The 22,885-nt window shown below is 40.5% G+C and overlaps 1 protein-coding gene across 2 annotated transcripts in view; it reads left to right on the top strand.

The window, feature by feature from the left end:
* Nucleotides 1-22,885, top strand: part of BDKRB2 (bradykinin receptor B2) — a 38,753-nt gene that overhangs the window by 4,192 nt on the left and 11,676 nt on the right. Inside the window, exon 1 of one of the 2 annotated variants that reach the window (XM_085061452.1) lies at nucleotides 11,306-11,417. The exons of the other annotated variant lie outside the window; for it this stretch is intronic. The gene's annotated coding sequence lies outside the window, so the exon portion shown is untranslated. Of the gene's footprint in view, nucleotides 1-11,305; nucleotides 11,418-22,885 lie in introns of those variants that run through there. 2 annotated transcript variants of the gene reach the window in all.

Below are 22,885 nucleotides of genomic sequence, written 5' to 3'. Positions count from 1 at the left end.
ACCTGAGAGGTCAGACTTCTCTTCCTAAAACTGTAGAACTCAAATTCCTTCAGTTTTTCTGTATAGACCATTTTTTTTAGATCTCTGAATTTTAACCTTTGACCAGACCACCTAAACTTGAAACTACTCTGCTTCAAGATTTACTACTTCCAAAACAATGAATGACATTCAAAAACATTCTGAGATCTGTAAAAACCTAAGAACAGTAAAACAAGTCAAGCAGCTTTTTTTCTTATGAAACTTGTGAAGGGAAAATGTAAAGAGATTAACTCATCTTCTCATCTTTATCCTTCAAACTACCCTTTCTACAGGTCAGGTGTAATTTTTCTTGCTCATGTTAATATTTGCAGATATCTTTGTCTTTACAACTGGTTACAAGGTGATAAATCATTCTTATTTCATTAAGTAAGGGAGGAGTGATCAGAAAGAAACTGGTGGAAGTGTTTGGAAGCTGATAATCAACTTTTAAAAGTGAAAAAATAGTGAGTTTAATTTTTAAAAATGCCCAAGTTTACTACTCATACAGATTAAATAATGAAAAAATGAGCGGTTTATTCTTAACACAAGTACATGTAGAGATAGGACAAGGGGGAGTGGCTTTAAATTGAAAAAGTGGAGTTTTAGATTAGATATTAGTTCTTTATTGTGAAGGTGGCAAGGCCCTGGAACAGGTTGCCCAGATAAGTTTTAGATGGTCAATCCCTGGAAGTGTTCAAGGCCAGGCTGGATGGGCTTTGAGCAACCTGGTCTAGTGACAGATGTCCCTGCCATGGCAAGGAGATTAGAACTAGATGTCTTTAAAGTCTCTTTCAGATCATTCTCTGACTGTGATTCTATGTCTTCCAAAGCTGGGTTTGTATTTCTTCAAGTATATTTCCACTTAGAAATGTAATTTGGCAGAAAGTATGTATCATTTCATTTTATAGTAAATAAATGCTGCTGAGTATTAAATTTACTGTTGAAAAATGAATTTCCTACAGAAATGCAGTATTCAACAGTAAAATCAGAATTCTTGTTACAGCTCTCCAAAATTCTCTTGGATTGTAAAGGATGCCCTAGAGCTAACCTGGGAAAAGGGGAAATGTTAGGAGAGGACAGAAAAAGAAGTTGTGGCTAATTTTTCTGCTGACCTTTAGAAACCTCTCCCTGTTCTGAGTTGTGTCAACATCCTCAAGAAGTGTAGAGTGACCTATTTCTCTGAAGTTAGCCTCTGAAAGAAAATGTCTGCTTGTACCAATGGAAGAACCTGTCTGAAAATATTGGAATAGTTCATTTTTGCTAATGGTCTTTATCAGCACAGTTTTATACTAAACTGATCTTTCCAAACAAAGAAGCCTGGGTGGGAGGAGGGGGAGGGTGATTGTTTAATTTCAGGAAGAAATCCAAAAGCAGAATGCTGGAAGCTATTTAACTTGATGTCATGCAGCATCATTAACTGACCTAAAAGGATACCAAAAAGTAGTACTATATCACATCTACTTTTGCTTAAAAGCTGTCTGGCAGATCTCCAGGATTTCTGTGAGAAATCTCTATGGGACATTTATACTTCTACCAAGTTTTCTCACTTTCAGATCTTTGGCGGTGAACACATAAAAACTCTTGTTAATAGGTTTTCAAAAAGGGATCAAAGTTATCCAGATATTTTTCTATCTCTTTTTTTTTTTCTTTTCCTGTTATAACCTGGACAAAAAGAAATTATGAGCTTCTCAAAGAGAAGGTCCAGAAATAACTGCATCACAGAATACAGCCACCTACACTTAGAACAAAACTTCAGTGAAGGTTTCTCCAGCATGGCAGACAAAGGTGTAAGAACTTCCAGTGCTTGGAAAACATGCACAGAGACACCAGGTCTACAGAGGACGCAGTCATAAAAACTTTTCACATTTTCATAGGATCCTCATCTCTGGAACTGCCAGAATTTCACAGAATGCCAGAATTTTGTCAAAAATAGTCTGAAGGTCAGCTAGCCCAACCCTCTGCTCAAGGCAGGATAACTTCAAGGTTATATCAGATTGCTCAGAGCTCTGTCTAGATGAGTTTGAATATCTTCAAGGACAGAAACTTTGCAATCTCTCTGTGTGACATATTCCACAGTTCAATAATCTGTGATGAGAATTTCTTTTCCCAATAGCAACTAGGAACTTTCTGTGATGCATTCTTTATCCATTCTTTCTTGTCCTTTAGCACTGACACCTGAGAAGAGTCTGAATTTCTATTTTCTAATATCCACCCACTACACTGTTTAATGTGGCAAGAATTCCCCTTCAAACTCCTCTCCTGGATTAAGAAAACCACTTCCGTCAGCTTCCTCTTAAAATGTCACATATTTGAGCTACTTTGTCATCTCAGTGGTCCTTCTTTTGACTCCTTCCAGCTTCCAGTTTGTAAATCTCTCTTGAGTGTAGGAGTGGGTGGAAATGGAGACATGACTAGAGACAGCCTCAAAATTGCAGGGCAGAGGAGAATAATTGCATCAACCTGTTCTTTGTGCTCTTACTAACTGACCAGTGTGCTGAGATTTCATTGTTGAGAGGGCACACTGGTGATTCATGTTGGACCTGCTGCTCACTAGGACCCTCCAGATCTCTTCCTGCAGGGCTGTGAGCTGCTCAGCCCAGCTACAGCCTGCACTGAGCATGGGGTTGTTCACCCCATGTGCAGGATGCTGCTCAGGTCTCTGTTGAGTTGAACAAGTTTCTCATCAGCCAACTCCTCTAGCCTTTTAAGCTCTCTCTGCCCTTATCAGTGTCCCGCCCCTCCATGCTCTCCCCCAGCGGGGTGTCATCCTCAAGCTTGGCAGGAGCTCTCTTCTACAGGTTGTTGATGAGCACATTAAACAGTGTTTAAGAACACCAATGTTGAAGTGCTGCCCATTCATTACATTCTGAGCCCAGTGGCCCATCCAGCTTTTCCTGTACTCTGTAGCTCCCTCACCAAGCCTGTATCTCCCCAGTTCATTTATAAGAATGCAGTTCACAGAATTACAATCAAATAACCTGATAAAGTCAAGACAAACAACATCTACCATACTCCCTTTTCCACCCAGCCAGCTGCCATTTCATCAGAGAAGGCAATCCAGATCATCTGGCATCATTTGCCCTTGGTATGTCTGTGTTGAGTATTTCCAACAACTTTCTTTTTCGTGTGCTTGGAAACAATTGAGCTTTCTCCACAGTACTGTCAGAACTAAAGTGAAGCTAAGAAGCAAGTAATTCATCAGATCCTGTCTTTCCATTTGGTTCTCATGCTGTAGTTAATATGGATTGTCTACCCAACAAGCATTTAGCTACAAGCATTAAAAAAGAATGCTGAATCAATGAACAGTTTAAATCTATTGTGGCATCACTTAAAATCAAGGTGGATAAGAATAAATTCTATCCTTAATTTTCCTTGTCTACTCATGCTGGGTAACAACGAAAAAAGAAATAGACAATGCATGATGTATTGTGCTGTTGTGAAATCCAGACCATGGTTAGACTGGGGAAGAGCAACAAAATGATATGAAGGTGCATTTGCTTATTTTCTCTTGCTCTTACAATCCTTTTAATCTCACTGCTTTACTCTTTCATCCTGTATTCTTCTTTGCTGTCCTGTTATAATTACCTACCACTTGGTGGGGAAAAATACACACAAGCAATTATTTGGTTTCTGTATCCAATTAATTCTCATAAATAAATAAATAAGCAAACCCCATGGCATTATAGTAAGGAGTGAAAACACATTTTTCTCTACAATTGTTTACAAAGAATATTTAGTAAATCACTTTTCTGCAAGCAGTTAGGGCACACACCTTCAGGACAGAGGATTATAATATCTCATTTCAAATGTGAAGGTTATGGTTCTACCCCATTGGTTCAGTCTTACACTGACTTAGCCCTGGAGGGACTTGCAACAGCACTATTAAGGTTGGAATGAAATAAGTATAAATGCAAAGACGTGTTTGTAATCAGAGCAAAAGGAACAACAGAGCAGGGATTAAGCATGACATGCAACAATAGACAGGGTAAAATTGACACCAGTAAAACTGGGAAATGCTGAAGAATGCACTGCTCATACCAAGATCATGGCAGGGATGACTCACTAGCTGTAGGCCTGTGCTCTGCTAAAGGAGGGGAGTTGAATGAGTTTATAGCCCAGTGCCATTTCTCTTCCTGTTATTCAAACACGAATATACTCTGTAGCCAGAAGATGCCCAAACCAAGAAAAGAACACAGCATTCATCATCCTTGGGGTCACACATGAGTAATCCCCAACAGACTACTTGGGCACAGGTATTTAGGAGCTTGTGAATATGAAATCAAAGAGTCAGTTTACCCAGAAATAAAAATAACCTTCCCCTTCTCCAGTCTCACAGAGTTTTCTTGCAATCCAATGGTCTTGTGTCCCTTTTCCCACCCTCCCTCAGAAGACAATAAATGCTTAGAATGAAATCAAGCATGCTATTTCAGGGGCTATGACTAGATACTGAGAAAAAGCTGAAAATGATTCACACATATCACAATTTTAAGCAGGAATTAGTCCCTGCCAGCCAATCATCACTATAAGTTTACAAAGATTACAATTTTAATATTGAAGCTCCAGAACTACTTGAAGCTACTCCTCTTTAGTATTTAGTTACTATGATTATCAAATCTTTGCCTTCCATATCTTTAGAAAGATAATCTGGAATTTGCTAAATTACAATGGCCACAGCTGTTTAATTTTAATTGCATTACTAACAGAGAAAAGGTCTGAACCACTCATTCCTTTGTTTCCTGCATCCAGTGCCTGGGTCAGCCTGTGGCTCAAGCCCTTGAGCAGCTCATCACCACCCTGCTGCCAAGAGCAAAATTCCCTTTCACTCTTGTGGCTCAGCAAAGTTCCCAGATGAAGTTTCCATTTTCTACACTTGATATTAGCGCTAAACAGTTAGAAACTGACAGGAAAACACCTTTGGATCCATTTCAAAATCCTCTACCAAGCAAACTGCTTTGAAAGTGTTATAAAAGTCAGACCCATCCCTTCCCCTATAACAAGTGATTTGTATTAACACTTGGGTAGGCGTGTGGATAAACCCAGTGCTAACAGCTCCTGAGTATAATCAGTTTGTCTGTAACTGTAGTATACCTTAAAATTTCAGCTTGAGACTGTGCCATTTGAATGCAACTCAAAAGAAAGAGACAACAAGAGGAGCTGTGTCCTTTCATCACCTCAAAGATCAGCATGTGACACTGCAAAGTTCTGTAGATTGCATCAATCTGCCTTATGGTGTCCCCCTGTCACGAAAGTAATGCCATGAGGAGATAACAGTACCTATTTGCTGATGAGAGCAAAACAAAAGCATCTGAATAAAGGAACCTGTGGAAAGTTACAAAAATAAGTTGCCAGCTGTTTTATGGTGTATACTGCAAGCACATCAACTGCCTTCAAAGTGCAGGTAAGCTTGCATTAGAATATTTGTGCCTAAACCCTAATTTCCTTTAGGTTCAGCCCATATGGACCTAAATGTCTATGAAGACTGACTTGAGCATCTGCATTACTCTACCAGGCCGCAGTTCACCAGATCTGGGAAGTCAGGAGAGTTTTCATATAAACAACACAAGACCCAGTCATAAACAGAATGTATTGTTCCCTGAGGTATAGGGACTGAAAATCCATTAGCTTTTCAAAATAAAAATAATAAATAAAATATAAACAGTCCAATCATCGCAGCATCCCAACTGCAATCACAGCAGTCTTTGTTTTGGCAGATTTTCACAGAAAACACAGGTTATTTGAGTTTGTGCAGAAAATGTTCCCTACTGCCATTTAAGCGTATGAGAACAAGACTTTTTCATCCACCCATCACCACCCGCTGGGAAGGCAGGCTACAAAGAATCAGGGCACATGGCTCTCGTATTTTTCCCCTACCAAACTGACAAATTCGGATAGTCCCTACTGTGCCACACTACTTCACTGCTATCCCTTCTGCTAGTAAAGGGCAGATCACACAGCTACCCTCATATCTGGGCACTCATAACCACTTCTCTTACCACAGCCATTCTGACAGATACAATTTTCATCAGCTAACTTAATAGGTTATTGCTGCACTTCATACTCATTGCACCAAAGAGACCTGGATTCCTGTGTTTGCATTGTATCTCTCTTAGCAGAACTTAATGGACTAGCACAAAACAGCTAAAAAATGAACCAACTGGTAAAATTTTGCCCGAGGAGACCAGGAAGGGAACAATGTGCACTGACAATTTTAACAAAGCCCAGTGCAAATGAGGAGGCACACGAAGAATAAAAGCCTCCTCAATCTGTAGCTGAAAGTGACATAGTGTTGAACTACAGCAGTTAACTTCGGCATGTTCAATCCAAGGGATATTTCAGAAATAGGATGTTTGCTTAGCTCGTGCAACATAACTTCTATGCTTGCAGGGTTGGGCACAGACAGCAGCATGCATCCTTTGCCAAGTTCTCTCAGGACACAGAGGAACTCAGCAACCTTAGAACTTCCAATAAGAATGAAAAAGAGCCTGATTTTAATGAGGAGTACCAGCAAATTTCCTTCCTGAATGGGGAACTTAATTTGAAGTACATCTGCAACATTATTTACAGGATTTCAGTAACTGTGAGGATAGGTGCACAATCCAGGACATCAGTTAGGGCTTTTTGTTTTGTTTGTGCTTAGGGATGCTTAATCCTTTTCCTGGTGCAAAGTGGTTGCAATTAATCCCATCCAATGTCTACAAAGGAAAGGAAGAAAAACATTTGATGCAAAACAGCAGAAAAGGAATAATCTAAACTATAACACCCTGTGGCACTGTATGTCAGAGCTAATCCCATACATTAGCATGCAGGGGCACCTGTAGGAGAAGCTTGGTGACATAAAGCTGTTTGGGAAGCAATTAAGAGGCAATTCTAATGTTGTTTGTACATTTGATGAAGAGCTCCAGAGTTACCACTCAGTAGCAAAGATTTGCTGTTGCTGTGAGGATAAGTATACATAAGATTGAACTGCCAACTCCTTGTGAAGGTAATCACCCCTTCCTGGGAGCTACAGCCAGACTGTGCTTAATGCCAGAGAAGAAACTGGGCCAAATGTTGTGGTTACAGTGATATTCCTTCTGAATGTACAGATAAAAATCACTGTCATCCCAGCAGCATTTCCTGCTGCAGCCTGAGCAGATCTATGAAAGGTACAGAAAAGCCTCCTCTGTTCATTCCAGTGTCATTTCCTTAATCTCATCCAGCTCAGATTCAATTTCTGGGTACTCATCTGACTTTTACTGCTGAAAGAGCACCACAGCCCTCATTGCTCCTTGTGGTTTTCTGTATATGCTTGCCAAGGGATACTTTGCAAAGGGATACTTTGCAAAGGGCTACTTCCAAAGATGAATGCCGCCCCTTGCACAGAACTGAAGAAGTTTAATTCTGTGTACCTTTACTATGCAATGTATAGAAGATCCAGTTTTCAAACAAAAGGAGTTTTCTCCTGGAAAGTATTTCCATCAATATTGTCTTTGCTTCTCTGTTGATATTCTGTGCATCTGTAGTCAAACTTTATCTCCTTGGGGATCTTTCAGAACTGAACTCATTGTACAGTCCTTCAGTAGCTCATACACATTCTAGATCCTGATTAATTCAACCCCCTTACCAAGTACCATAATTGTTAAATTGTACAAAGGAAAAAAAACCTTGTATTTACTAATTACTGGAAAGAGGTTTTAAAATAAATGCAGCCCTTTGAAGGTCCAGAAACACATGGCAGACAAAAAAGCTGCTCTCATTCTTGAAAAAAATAACTGACCAAAATGGATGGCTGTTTAAACCACAAGACATCCCAAGAAGCTAAGACTCCGTGATGATACAAAAACCTTACAACTGCTATACAAAAACCTTAAACTCTCCTGTTACAATTTATTTATGAGAATCAGATCAGTTCAGGGCAAGGAAAAGGAAATTATTCATCATCCTCTTTAGAGAAAGTTACCCAAATATCTGCAGTTGCTAATTTTAATCAGTGAGTCTTGGAAAAACAATGAGTTTGTAAGGGAAGTAATACACAGACTTAGCTGCAAAAATAGCTTCTTCTAGGAGACTGATCAGTGTGTACATACACACTGAGAAATACACTGTACATAGATATAAGAGATTTTAAGAGCTGCACATATCTGAGTGTAGCTTCTATCACTTGCATGGCCAATAGCACAAGTCACCTGTTCACATGGGGACTCTTGCACAAACACCAACAATCAAAGTTCTAAGTCTCTGTCAAAAAGCCAAGGACTGCTTCCTTCTTCCAAACCTGTAATGCAAACTTGGTAGGCCAAAAAGAATAAAACACTCTTGGGAAAGATCAGAAATCCATAAGTAAAATTACATGGTAATTTTTTCTCTCCCAAAGTGCTTGCAGCAGTCCTGAACAGCTACCCAGACAAGCAATTCTCCTGTTATATTTACTCTTTATTCACTGTTGAGTGGCTTGAGTTAGCAGAGTCCAATATTCTCTCTCAATTTCCTAGACAAATGCTAACTGAGCAGCTATGCTCCCACGTAACCCAGTTCAGAGTGTATGTCCAGTGGGAGAGAGGTCAGGTGACACAGGAGGAATACAGAGATGCTACTTGCCACTGTAGGTGAAAAATCTGTATGGCCAAAGCTCAGCTGGAGTTGAAGCTGCCAGATATGTGGGGACAAAGAAAAGGTTTTCCAAATATATTAATGGCAGTAGGCAGTATAAAAACAACATCAGCCCACCCAGGATGAGGATGGTCACTTCACAAATAGGGATATGGACAAGGCAGAGGTGTTTAAAACGTTCTTAAACTCTCTTCAGCACCAGTGATGGACTAAGGGGGTCTCAGTGCCCTGAACTGGAGGACCATGACTCTGAGAATGATCAACTCCCAGTTGACCCTGAAATGTCATGGCATCTGCTGCTCCAGCTGGATCCCTATCAATCTATGGAGCCTGATGGGATTCATCCAAGAATCCTGGAAGAGCTGGCTGATGTAATTGCAAGGCCTCTATCAATGATTTTCAATCAATCTTGGGAATTTGGAGCTGACTGGAAATTGGTGAATGTTGTCCTGATTTTCAAGAACGGCAAGGAAGAAATTACAGGCCTGTCAGTCTCACTTCAGTGCCTGGTAAAGCTGTGGAGAAGATTATTCTGGGAGATATTAAAAACACCTGAAATACAATGCAGTCATTGGTCACAGCCAGCACATCTTCTTGAGGGGAAAATCCTGCTTATTAAACCTGATTTCCTTCTACAGCTGGTCTAGAAAGGCCAATAGGTGGAATCTTTTGGGAGTTCAGAAACATTTTTGCTACTGCCACATCTTTCTGAATAAAATGTCCATCCCACAGCTAGATAATTATGTTACACATTGGGTGAGCAACTGGCTCATGGGCCAGGCACAAAGGGTTACAGGGAATGGGGTGACATCCAACTGGTGACCTGTCACTAGTGGGGTTCCACAGGGCTCCATCCTCAGCCCTTCAACATGTTCATAAATGACCTGGACATAGGTCTGGAAGGGATAGTAAGTTTGCCAACAACACTGAATGGGGATGAGCTGTAGACTCCCTCAAAGGCAGAGAGGCCCTGCAGAGAGACCTCAACAAATTAGAGAGATGGGGAATCACCAATCATATGAAGTTCAACAAGGGAAAGTGGCAGATTTTATACCTGGGATGGGGCAACCCTGGTTGTGTATATGGACTGCTAGTTCCTGCCTTTCGGAGCTTTGCCCCTCTAAAGCTTTTGGGATGACTGCATACATTTATTTCACCATTCAACAGACCTCCATAGAAGACTGGCTGCTGGCAACACCTGCCTCAGCCTCCTGAAAAGACTGTAGAACACTCCTCATCTTCTCTTCCAGAAGTTATCTGCATTCCTCAGGTGCAGCTGAGTAGATCTGGCTACAGCTGGGTTTTATTACATTACAAATGAGCCAGCAGAGTCCCTCCAATGAACACAGAAAACATCTTAAACTCTAAGAAGAATTCTGAGGCACTGTATTTGCAAAATTATGTTAATATTTAATATCAAATCCATGGCCAGCCACAAAACCAGGATCTAGTTGTAGCCCTAAAACTTTTATTCAAGTACATATGGAGTTAAAATCAGAACTGAAAATAAAAGAGGAATGAAGATCTTTTAGATTGTGAGCCTCAAGGTTACACAATCAAACTGGAACTGGTGCAGGGAAATCAGGGGCAGACCAGGGGAAGGTATTGCTGATAATAGAGCATGACTCAACTAGTTCCAATAGAGACAGCAAATGTACCAAGCAGCTATTATGATAGATTCCAAGAAAGAGAAAGAAAAGGAAAGTGACTGAAAAGCGAAGCTGTGATTCCTGTTGGAATACACACCAAGGAAGTGTATTGCACTAAAACTGTAAATGACAAACCAGGGGAGAGTAGGAGCCAAATATATTCACTGGCAGATACCACTGGGCACAATGTGGATTAGTGGAATTGGTGGAAATAGTTCACTTTCAGAGTTAGAATTTTGTGGCAAACTAAAGGAATGGATGTTATTTTCTCTGTTCATTTCTCCTTTGAATGAAGATCTGTCCTTTGTGTGGAATTCTGCAACCATGGTTGCCATTTCATGTTTCAATTTTATAGCATAAATATTAGAGGAAAGCCAGCTATGCCTATAATAAACAGTCTAAAATTAGTTCTCTGTTAATTATCTGACATCCAGAATAAAAGTTAATGGGGTAAGTAAAAACGGTATGCTCTGGTGTTTGGCTATAATTCTGATTCATATAGAGATTTCAGCCGTAACCTTGAAGAAGTTTTGGTCCAAATTAAATTATACCACATAAATAAATGGTATTTGGATTCTGTACCTGTTCTCAGCAGACCAAGTAGCCAGAGAGGAAGAGCAGTGCCTCCCAGAAATATAAACAGTACATTTTTTTCTCATGGAAAAAATATGTCTTAGACTGTAAATGAGATGTTTGATCTTTTCTGTTTAAAAGATCCAAGTCCTCCAGAAAGCTGACTTGTTTAGCTCTAACAGCAATAAAATAAAAAATGCACTCACCATTACCCTAAATCAGGATAAGAGTTGTGTGTTTTTGTGTGCATACTCATGCACAATTCTGGGAGCTGTTGTACAAACACATGACTGTTTTATACACATACTGGGGAACATTAATGTCTTAGCTGTGTTTGTGTTGTTTGCCACCAATATTAAAATATCAGTGGTCTCATACTGGATGCAGTAGATAAACATTGTTTTAAAAATACTGTATGGGAGTAAATCCAGGAATGTGATGTCATCAACAGAGGGATGAGTCTGCTGTGTTCAGGGAGGGGCAGTAAAAGCACAAGTTAGACTCATTCATACTAGAGAAAGAGCTGTTTCCAGAGACGTGTTGCACTTCACTCATTTGTATCTGCTCAGTGGTGAATTTTCAGTCAAGGTATGTTTTTCCACTTCTCTTTCATAGGAAAAGTTCTTACTATTTAAATTCAGTGTGGTTTGTTGCTTCTTGGAAAACACTTATTGAATTCTTAATATGTTTCTGGTTCAGCGACAAAAGAGCTGATATTATTTCTCCTCTGGGAAAATGGAGGAGGAAAATAATTTTTGCTAATGTGATTTTGTAACTTGTCAGGTTTTGCAGAGCTATAACATTTACAGAAAAATGCTTTATTTCAAAACACCCAACGTATCAAAGCCACAGGGTGCTTCATCCGCCACAGATACCGTCCAGTGTATTGGAGGGTAAGGATTTCACCTATCCAGATGGCACTTCATGTCTCTAATCACACCATGGGCACAGTTTCTTTCACCTTGCAAAAATAATAAGAAAGTACAAGCAGCTAACTTTGTTATCAGCTGAGAAACTACCTACAATATAGTAGGGAGAAACCAGAGTAAATTATTTTCTATACATACTAATAATTGTGTCTCTGTTTATTGTTTTGGTTGTAAACTTTGTTGGGCAGGATGTGGAAGTACCTCCGTGTGTGTGTACCTTACACTGCTAACCTGTTTTATCTGCACTGATTGAATGGCAATGGCCAAACCCTTGAAACTTATACTACAAAGAAGAAAGGTTTTGGATGACATTTAAGCTACATTATTAGGTTCTTTTTAAAATCTGCATGCAAATAAAAAAAAAATTCAGTTGGAGCTTGACTTTTAAGAAGCTGATGAAAACAAAGAAGAGCTTAGTAGTGGGATTGTAATTAGAATCATATAACAAAAACTTCAAAGGGTGAAATATCTGCTATACTTTCAGCTATTCATTTTCCGTTACTCAGTATCCTAAGCAGCCTTCTTAGTGTAATATTAATAAAAAGCCATAAAGTTAAAAGCATTCAAATAGTTTGGCATTAAAATTCCTGTTTTAATATTCTGTATGTAATCTTACAGATGCCATCTCCTAAGATGGGTTTTAGACAGGACTTTCATCTGAAACAGCTGTACATATTTTCTTAGAAACTAGAAGATAGTTATCTAGGTAAAAAAATCTCACACATGAATCTCTAAGATTGAAGTATCAGCATATTGAGTAATATCAGTCATATGACTTTTATCTGGTCTCTGATAATGTGCAATCATCAAGAATAAATTAAAAGCATCTTAGTACTCTGAGTTCATTTATAGACTTCCAAATGTATGTGTCTTGTTTTCAGTGTGAATAGTGAAAACACAAACAGAAGGGATAAATACACCTAAGTTAATAAAGACCTTGGAACAGCAGACCAGAGACACCTCCAGAAAATCTTTGTCAGGTTTTCCTCTGGGCCTGAGTACATGCAAGAACAAGATTAATTGAGTTACTCAGTGTTACCTGAACGTTTTGTACCGACAATCTAACAAAGGAACAGCCTTTCCTACTGAGTTAGAGCTTCCTGAAATAAGCATCCCATCCTTGCACAGGAAAACAGCTTTAAAAATTCTTGTAGCTATGTAACATTTCAACTATTTTCTCAGGCAGAAAACAAAAGGAGTTTGGGAGAATTTTAGGACACTAATTATGAGGGCCCTAACATTGATTGCTTGAGAATAACCAGTGTTTTATAATCTGTTTTTCATTAAAAGAACAGGGTAAAAATCTCTTAGGCACCCAAATTACACTGTTTTTAAAGTCATGGTAGGAAAAAAATAATATTACAAGTCTAGGAAAACTTATCAGAGAATAGAGATTTGCTTTCAAAAGAAATACCCTCTCAGTAACCAAATCAACTGCAAAAGTACACCTGAATCCATTAGCAATGGTAATTAATATAAAGCTTTTTTTAAAAAAAAAACCACAGAAAAATGCCATTTGGCTAAAACACCCCCCTTTTTTTATAATTATACATAAGCCTTTTTCTCTTGTCACTCATGGTTTTTCAAAACTCCCTCTCATTGCTCCATACAGATGAGTCTCCCCTACCTCCCCTACCTTTCCATTGAGATGGAAAGTTGTGCCTCTGCCTGGCTGATACACAGCTGTACAGGAACAGGGTACTTGGAAGTGGAGACAAAAGCTGTCCTCTGCCAGCCCTTTCTGGGCTTTAGGAGCACCGTAGTTCCTAAGGAATCACACCCTGGAGCAGTCTCTGGGTGCTGACTCACAAACGAGTGCCAGGCACAAGGCTGGAGCAGCTTCTCCCCTCGGCTGGGTGCCCCTGAGCAGGGCAGAGGGAGGAGAGGGCATCCCAGGGCTGTGCCAGCCCCGAGGCAGGCAGGCTCCACCGCAGGGGGAAAGCACAGAGGAGGAGAGCAATACTTTAAATTTGGGCCCGGCAGGTTGGCTTCACACAGATAGAGTTGTAGATTCCAGTGATCACCACGGTGGTGACACCTCATTTACCCAGAAGTAAAGCTAATTAACTGGGACTGAGGGACCCTGGTCATGGTCAGCACCCCACTTTGGAGTTAAATGTTGGAGAACAGGCACAAATGGGATACAGACCAGACCAACACAAGGAGCAAAGTTGCCTGCTGAAAGCATTTCTCTTCAATCTGGTGATAGGCAAGTCCAAAGTATTATGGCAAAGCTGCTATATCAAACTTGACCAAAATACTTCAGGGCTTTTAGTGTTCCCTGAAATGGTGGATTTGACTTACTTTTGCTGCTCTGTTGTATTTAAGTCCCCTACATATTGACTCCTCAACTTGATTCAGCAAGTCTGGGATGCTTCGTGTGATCCCTGCAAACAAATCTGATCATCCAGGTTTGCAGATTCAGTAGCTTTGTGCAATAAGGTATCCAGAATAGTGATAGTATTGCAAAGACATGCTTCAGACTATGGTTAATTTACAGAGAATGGAGCTGTCAAAAACGCAGAAATCCATTTTTCCCACTCATATTATCTGAGATTACAGATAAATGCCACCAAAAAAAAAGAAAAGTGAGTGATCCATGGTAGAGGTCCAGGTCTTTTTAACATTAACAGAGTTTATGCATGCATGCCCAGAGGCAGAACTGGTCATAGGTGCTTTTCCTCCTGCAGTGTTCCTGCTTTGGCAGAAAGGAATCAGCTCTTTGGGACCACACCCCAGTGCGGAGGTGGTCTGTCCCTTTGCCATGGCTGCCAGAGCTCCTATCAGCTGCCTGAGTGACTGAAGGGCTGCTGCTCTGAAGTGTCATGGGTAATAAAAGAGGGACAGCTGGTGCCTCTACCCACACACATGGAGCACAGCAATGTGCCACTTCCCTGATGTGAAGGGTAAACTCCCTGCAGGTGTGGGCAGGCCAACAAACTGGAAGTGTTTCATCAGGTACCTTGAGCATTTTTACAAAAAGCAACTGTTGAGCCTTCATAATTCAAAGCTGGGACCTGATCCTTAAGCAAGTAATTAGGACAACAGAAATATTGCTATACATGTTACTAGATTTTGGCTCAGCTCTGTATGCATGTCTCACCTCCTTCTGCAGCAGTCTTTCCTTATAATAAGCCATATTCTAGAGTCTGTATTACGTTTGGATTTTGCTTAGATTAGAAACTCCCTGAGGCACAGCCTGTCCCTGTGCTAGCAAGGCTTTTGCACACTGATTATCCCCAAAGCCTCTGGCCATCAGTGTAACACTGGCAGCATGGCAGTGTCTGCAGAGCCATGCTCCTGGTCCTACCTGCTGGACAGCAGCAACAGCTCACCAAGAAAACAACCAGATATAAACCAGGGACATAAAGTGATACAAGCAACCACACAGGCTAGACCCTCAGCTAGACTGGATGCTCACAGTTCCCTCCAAATCAGCATCAGCAGAGTAATGACAGATTATAGAAGATGAGGTCTTATAGCTCTATCAGCAGAGATGAGCGATTTGCTCACTTGTAGCCTCCTTCACAAACCTGTCATTGACACATCCTCTTTTTCTGGCCTCATTCTCCACAGGGAAAGGTCTGTGAAAGGCTGATTTTCCTAGCTGTGAAATAGGGAGTTTAGGAAGAAATTTATACTGTACCTGTTCCTTTGCTTATCACAACAGATAAACTTAGCTCTGGGACACATAATATGCTTCAAGCCAAACTTTAGCCTTTGTAACTATACAGCTTCAGTTCAACACTGAACTTCAGCCAATGAACCTTACAACCAGCCTAGTGTCATCAGGTTAGTTATTATAATGGTCTCATCTCTCTCTGTGATACCCGAGCTCAAGGATGAATTTCTTATTTCTTTATTTCTTCAGATTGAGTAATCTAAAACAAACCCACCAGACACTGTTTGTGTTCTGGGGGGCCCTCACTCATGCTCCTCGTGCAGCATCCTGTTTTACCTGTTTAAGACCAGCTCACAGATGGCTGCTCACCTTGGCATCGCCTAGAAAGGTTTGCTGAGCCTGGTCCTTCTAGTGCTGGAAGTGCACATAAGCCACCTTCTCCCTGAGTAAACACCAAAGGAGTAGGGAACAGTGTGAGGCGCTGAAGGTGACCATGAAATGTTTGCTTTGCGGAAATTCTCTCTCCTTTTTCTCTATTCACACATAGACATATATATACACACAAACACATGTTTGGAATTATTGGCATCTTGTCAGAGAAGTAAAATACATGTTCCTTTGCATACCCATGCAGCCTTGTCCTACCTATTGCTAGGGTACAGTCCTACACAGAGGACATAACTTTCCTCCCAGATTTTTTACGATGTACACAACAATCAGCAAATATTTTCATCAGACATTTCTGAAGTGTCCATCTATTAGGATCAAAACAGTTGCAATTTTTTATTTATTTTCCTCTCCCTGGGAAAGGATCTTTTTCTTCTCTCAGTTAATACCAGTATTTCAAAGTCATGAGGTTGTAGGACTGTTGCTCGTGGGCAGATAAATAAGGAAAAGCAGTTATCTGCTTCTAAACCTTCAATCTGTGTAAAGATTTACAGTAAACGGCAAATTTAAGTAAGACAAAGAATTCAGAATATCCATTTACAAGAAAAAAGGAACCTGTTTAAAACTTAAGAGCTTTCTTCATACCTTTTTTTTTCTCTCCATAAGTTCCAAGCTCATTTTCAATATGACACTAGTGCAACCTGACTAAAGTAGTCATAATGAATCAGACATGAATGAAGTTAATGGTTCCTGGCTGGGATATTGGTCACAGAAGTTTTAATTTATAACATTACATTTTTTTTAAAAAGAGCATGTGGAGGCAGGTCGCATAAGACAACCCTGTTTGTATTGTTTCTTTCTGATTGTATCTTTCCTCTGGAAAACTTCTCTCTTTTTTTCCTTAAAATAGTCACCTTTTAGCTCATAAATGCCAGTCAGCTGAGTCAGCAAAAGGGACATTTCCCAGAAGTAGAAGGAACTAGAAGTAACAAAGTGGAGTCAGTTTTGTGTAGGTGTTTCCTGCAACATTTTGGAAACAGTCTTTTTTGGAAATGTAAGAAGTCATCAATTAATTTTCTTTTACAATAGATGTAGTCTACAACTTGGCATTTAGATCATACTAAGCTCATTACTGCAGTATGAGACATATGGAGTTCCATGCTTCTACTCTTTGCATCATGTATTTCTACAGACAGGTTAAGTAGTTTCCACTGCACACTTGTCTCTGGTTTTAAAAAAATGGTTCAGTGTAACATATTAATAACGTTCACCTTAGAATAAATGTACTCTGATCAAATAACTCTAAAAATCAAAGAGAAGTTTGAGTTTAAGAACAAGAATCAAGCAATTTCAGATTTTGGACTATTTTGAAGCCGGGTAAAATACGGATCCAAATTATGTAAACTACCTAAGTTTTCCAATATTTTAAACAAAAATCCCAGTTAAAACCCTCATAAGCCTGGCATATACCTGACTTAGGCAAGAATCCTTATTCATTGGTTTGGAACCCCGTTTCCCTCTTGGGAAATTAAGCTTTCCTTCCTTCCTTCCTTCCTTCCTTCCTTCCTTCCTTCCTTCCTTCCTTCCTTCCTTCCTTCCTTCCTTCCTTCCTTCCTTCCTTCCTTCCTTCCTTCCTTCCTTCCTTCCTTCCTTCCTTCCTTCCTTCCTTCCTTCCTTCCCTTCCTTCCCTTCCTTCCTTCCTTCCTTCCTTCCTCCCTCCCTCCCTCCCTCCCTCCTCCCTCCCTCCCTCCCTCCCTTCCTCCCTTCCTCCCTTCCTCCCTTCCTAAAATTAACATTTCTCCTTTTTCATCATTCCTTCCTTCCCAGCAGCAATGCTTCTCCTCTGTTTCCCTCAGCAGCATTAAGTTCCCTTCCAGAACTCACATCCACTCATTTCCCCTTCACTTGTTCCTGCCCTGACACTCTGCCATGAGCCTTTGCTGCCTGCTGCAGAAAACTGTCGCATGCAATTCCACACAGTGCTTTCTCTTCTACGGTGGTGGCAAAAGTGATGGTACACAGGTTCAAAGGTGACATGATTAACTAAATCAGAATGTTTTTCAAAATTAACAGAGCTGGTCAGAAGACAAAATTTCTGTTCCAGAGAAAAATTGGTGAAGTCTTGACATTTTTAACAGAAGCAAGAAAACAAAATGTGGAACAAATGCACACACAGAGGATAAATCTGCCTGGGAATGGGGAGCACTGATAAGGGATTTTGAAAGAGACATCCTGCTTCTTAAGGAAATGCCTGAGGGATAAACTGTAGTTTGGGCTCTTGCAGACGCTATTTTTTATTTTTTTTAACTACTCCACTTCGTAAAGATATTAAACTCTAGTTGGCCAGAGAGAGCAAGAGTGGATCTGGATCACCTGCTAAACTGTGAGCAGTCAGTACATCTCCTTTGTTCAAGATCAGAAATGATATCTTTAAAATATTTTCTGTTATATTCCAAAAATCTTTTGTGAAAAATCTTTCTTTTAAAATAAATTTCTTCAAGAGTTTCCCGGTTTAATAGTAATTTTAACAGGAAAAGAAAATCCCCCTCCTCCAACACTTTAAAGAATATCTTCTACATAGCTGTAGTAATAAGTGAGTTTGAGGTACCAGAAAACATGATCCACCAACTGCAGCAGAGCAGAGGGGCAGAATCCCCTCCCTGACCCTGCAGGACACTCTGCTCTGGATGCAGCCCAGGACACAACTGGGGCTCTCTGGGCTGTGAGGGCACATTGCTGGGTCATGTCAGCCTCTAATCCACCAGCACCCCAAGTCCTTCCCAGCAGGGCTGCTCTGATCTGTTCATAAACCCAGCATGTGTTGATACCATGGGTTGCCCTGACCCAGGTGCAGCACATTGCACTTGGCCTTGTTGAACTTCATGACAATTGCACAGGCTCACCTCTCCAGCCTGCCAAGGTCCATCTGGATCCATTCCTCCTCCCTGAATGTCATCCCTTCCCTCCAGTGTGTCACTCAGCCACATCACACAGCTTGGGTCACTGGCAAACTTACTGAAGGTGCACTTGATCCCTTTGTCTGTGTCAATGACAGACACCAAACTTTATCTTTTTGTTAGCTTTGGGTAAAATAGTTCTTTGAAGGAGCTATGGCATTTACTAAAGGAATCTCTCTCTCTAACTAAATTGTTACCCTGTATTTTTTGTTGGGTCTGACATTCTGGAAAGAGCAGATAGGACATATCTTCTCTGTGAACACCAGTGCTCAAAACCTGTGTATGCAGAGTGAAAAACAAGCTGTCTGCACCAGGTTCCAGCAGGGCTCTGTCATCTCCTGTTGCTAACAAAGGGATAACAATAAATTAATACACTATTTCATCTCAGCACCAGCAAAGCATGAAAAGGCAAAAATAAAATTTTAATCCATACACTGACTGTTATAAATTGACGCTGTAAATCACATTACTTCTGGGCTGGAGAAGTGTCCTGAACCTTCCAGATCTCTCAGTGTTGAAAGTCACATCCATGTTTGTACAGTTTAATCACCAAATCCCTATCAGCATGTATTTTAATGTTTTATATGTATATCTGCATGTATTCCCACTTAATACTGTTGTGATTGGAATTCCCCTGGGTTTTGGATTTTCAGTAGAAAGACAGGCTCCATTTGGATTATATCTAATTTTCATTTGCTATATCTAATTCATGATAATTGCAATACAGTTTGAAATTCACTATAGTTACTCGCACCCCATTTCTAACAGGTATATCTGGTTTTGAGCTTTTCTCTACAATATGTAGAGTATGGTGATTTCTAACAGTGCAATCTGAAAACTGACCTCTTCCCAACTGCAGATACTTCATGTACTGGCTAAGTGAGGAGCAGATACACGAAAATAATATGAAATGACTGCCCCAGCTGGTCAAGAAAAAACAACGTATTAGGATGTGTTTGACCTAGGAAGGACAAGGCAAAGTGGCTTTCTGAAGTTTATAATTTAAGAAGTAAAGGACATTACAGACTGGCTTCTCCTTGAGAAGGGAACTCACCATTGCTTGCACTGCCACACTGCTTTTAGTCCTTAAAAGAACATGAAATTTAAAATAAACAAACAAACTCTCCAATTCTTTAATAAAGACAACCTGCCATTTAGACAATGAATATTATGTCACATTTGTATTGCCTTCCATGACACAAGTCAGTGACGCCTGGGATCATTCTCTGAAATGGTCCGCAAGAAAACCTGTTCAGGTCGAAATCTGAGTTTATAGTTTAGCGTAGCTTCGTCAGAAGTTCTAAATAAGACTAGGACCATCTTCAGAAACCTATGCACTAGAGGTGCTAACCTGGACAAACCGGGTAAATATCACCTCTTCGGAATTCCACCTGCTCAAAATTAATATTGTAATTTCACTTAATCATAATTATATGGTTAACAATGCTTTCTAGCCTATTCTGCTGTCAGAGCCTGAAATGCTGTTTGGAAACTGCACCATTACTCGCCAAAACTGCCTGTATATCTCTGTGGTGAAAGGCATTAAGAAAACACAATTTACAGGGAGGACAGGTTCTGCCTGTGATGCCTTCTGTGCTAAGGACTCCTCTCTCGCACAAAGCCACCAATAGTGGCTCAGAGATAGAATCAGCAACAGTGACTGAAATATTTCCAGCTGCTGGCAGGGATGACTGTGTAGTTGCAAATGTGGTTTTCAGATATAATGTGACAGGTTAAAACATCTTTTATGTTTTTGCTAGTTACAGCAGAGTAAAATAATCAGTTACCTGTATGATAAGAAATGAGGAAAGCAGTAGCTGTCAAAGAAATCAATATTAGACTTTGGGACGTCAACCAGTCAGCCACACGTGCTGTGAGCTTCTTTGGGAGCTCTTTGCTACTGGAGACACTTGGGCTTTCTTGTGAAAGGCCACACTTGTGAAAACCAGTGGTAAAAAAGTGCAGGAAATGCTGCATTATTGCAAATACCTGACAACAGTGTAAACATTATAGTGAATGGAGGCATTCGAGATGGCAAATCTCTTCTTTTTCCTAAATGGCTGCCAAAAAGTCCTCAAGGTGCTAGAAGCAAAGTGCTTTCAGGGCACAGAGCCAGTTCATATGAAAGGCAAATCTCTCCATTAAGTATTTAATGCTCAGAGGGACTAATACTGACAGATACTATTTGGCCATTAGACCTTCACATTTTACCTAGTCATGAGAACCTAATGCTGCTACCCAGGGAAAAGAGCAGTATTTCAATTGCTGAGAGAAAGGAGTGGCTAAACTGAGCTGAAGAGGTCTGATGGGAGTAATGCATCAAAGTGCAAAGCTTTAGAGGACATCCACGTGCACATCAGTGAGGGAGTCTTGAGTGGAGGTTTGTGTGCTGCTGAACAGCTCTTCTGTGCCTTCACTACAGCAAGGCAAATAAAGGAGCTAATCAGTTACTAATCTTCTTGGGGAACTGATATGCTTCAGGACTTACAGCCTTTTCCTCTTATCATTTCACCTCTGAGATTCTACTAATATCGTCCACTTCTCTCTGCAGGATATTCCCATTGCTCTCTGCAATGAAGATATCAAGCAATTTAAGTCACTGGCATGCTTCATCAGGGCTCTCCTGTCTTTCATACTGAGATCAAGACTATAACTAAACTAGTTGAACCCCAAGGCCAGTTCTGAGAACCCACACTAGGAACGGCTCCTCCAGTCCACGTCCCAAAATCAGTCATCAGCCAGGTGAAAACTCATCTCTTTCTTTTCCAGCATAGCTGGTTTTGGCTTGGTTCTTGCAATAGGTTTGAGCTATCTGGGTTTCAGGAAAGGCTGTTTTCTAAAACAGGAAATTCTCACTTTAACATAGAAATATAATCTAGCTGCACAAGCTACTCTCGATAAGATCACTAGCATTTTATTTCTTTATCGCTGGATGCCTTAGCTATTCACTGGGCTCAGGGTATTGTCTCTCATTTGAGAGCTGCATTGTACTGTTTGATATCATCAGCTCGGCCTTTCACATGGTATCACACTCCTGCAGCAGATATTAAATTGGTCTCACAATGCTAGCGTGTGTAGTGCTGAATTTTGTGGTGGTGATGGAATGCAGCAATCCCTTGTCTACAACAGAGAATTTCTGTCGTGCCTGCAGAGCTCAGGGGAGTAGATACAGCTACCTTTGGCCTTGTTCCAACCTGGTAAATCTACAGGTCATGTTTTAAAACTCAAGAAGTTTATAGTCTCTTATTTGTCTTTGTACTTCATTTAATTTATTCAAGTTGTGATCATTCAGCTCTGTAGTCAGCCACCACGAGTTCAGGAGGATTAAGGGACATGCAAGATTCCAGCCTCAGGACAAGACAGGGTTTTCCAGCAGTCCCTGACACCCAACAGGGAACCCTGTGAGGTTCCTGAGACCAAGGCATGCTACTTTTCACTCCAAGCACTGCTTTGGCTCCTTCTCTCCCTGTACAAATGTGTATAAAAGTGCAGTTTGACTGGCTTCCATCCAGAGTTATTTGCAGGACAAATCAACAGGAGGAGATATTATCAAGCTAGGCAGTGAACCAGCTAGAACAGGACTAAATTATGTTAATAAATGATCATCTTCTCAGCAACAGATCCTATATAGAGCATGAACTCTGCCAATCTTGAAAATGTAAGTAAACCACAATCTGATCATTACTCCTGTTCACAGGAGGCCTTCCAGCTAACAATAGAAACTAGTGAGTTTTGTCAGTCTAAGCAAATAAGAGCAGGCTGTGTGTTTATTTCACCCACACTACAAACCAAGTGTATTGTTCTTTACTTATTTCCATCTAGAAATAATCAGGGCCCCAGACAACACTGTCTCCATCAAGGTAATTTCCCCTTCACAAGTAACACCACCTGTGTTATTTTAAATTTGCCAGGGTCCCTGACTTGCATCTGCCATCTTCATTTCTCCATTTTCCTCAGCACCTCTGTGTCTGTGCCTTTGAGAAGATGTTCTTCACTCCAGCAGTGCTTTTGCAGTCCCACTCCTACTGCAGCTCCTGGATTTCTCACTCTGCTGACACTAACCTAAATGCTAGTTGTTGGCTGAGCTTTGCACAATGAGCACTCGTGGTTAACCTTACCTGTTCTCATCTGGGAAATGCCAAAAGAAACAAGAACAAAACA

This window comes from Lichenostomus cassidix, chromosome 5 (assembly GCF_008360975.1).
Source record: "Lichenostomus cassidix isolate B80296 chromosome 5, HeHo_3.0, whole genome shotgun sequence".
In the NCBI taxonomy this organism is placed as follows: domain Eukaryota; kingdom Metazoa; phylum Chordata; class Aves; order Passeriformes; family Meliphagidae; genus Lichenostomus; species Lichenostomus cassidix.
The sequence above is the reverse complement of the archived record's forward strand: the minus strand, read 5'-3'. Positions and strand labels throughout refer to the sequence as shown.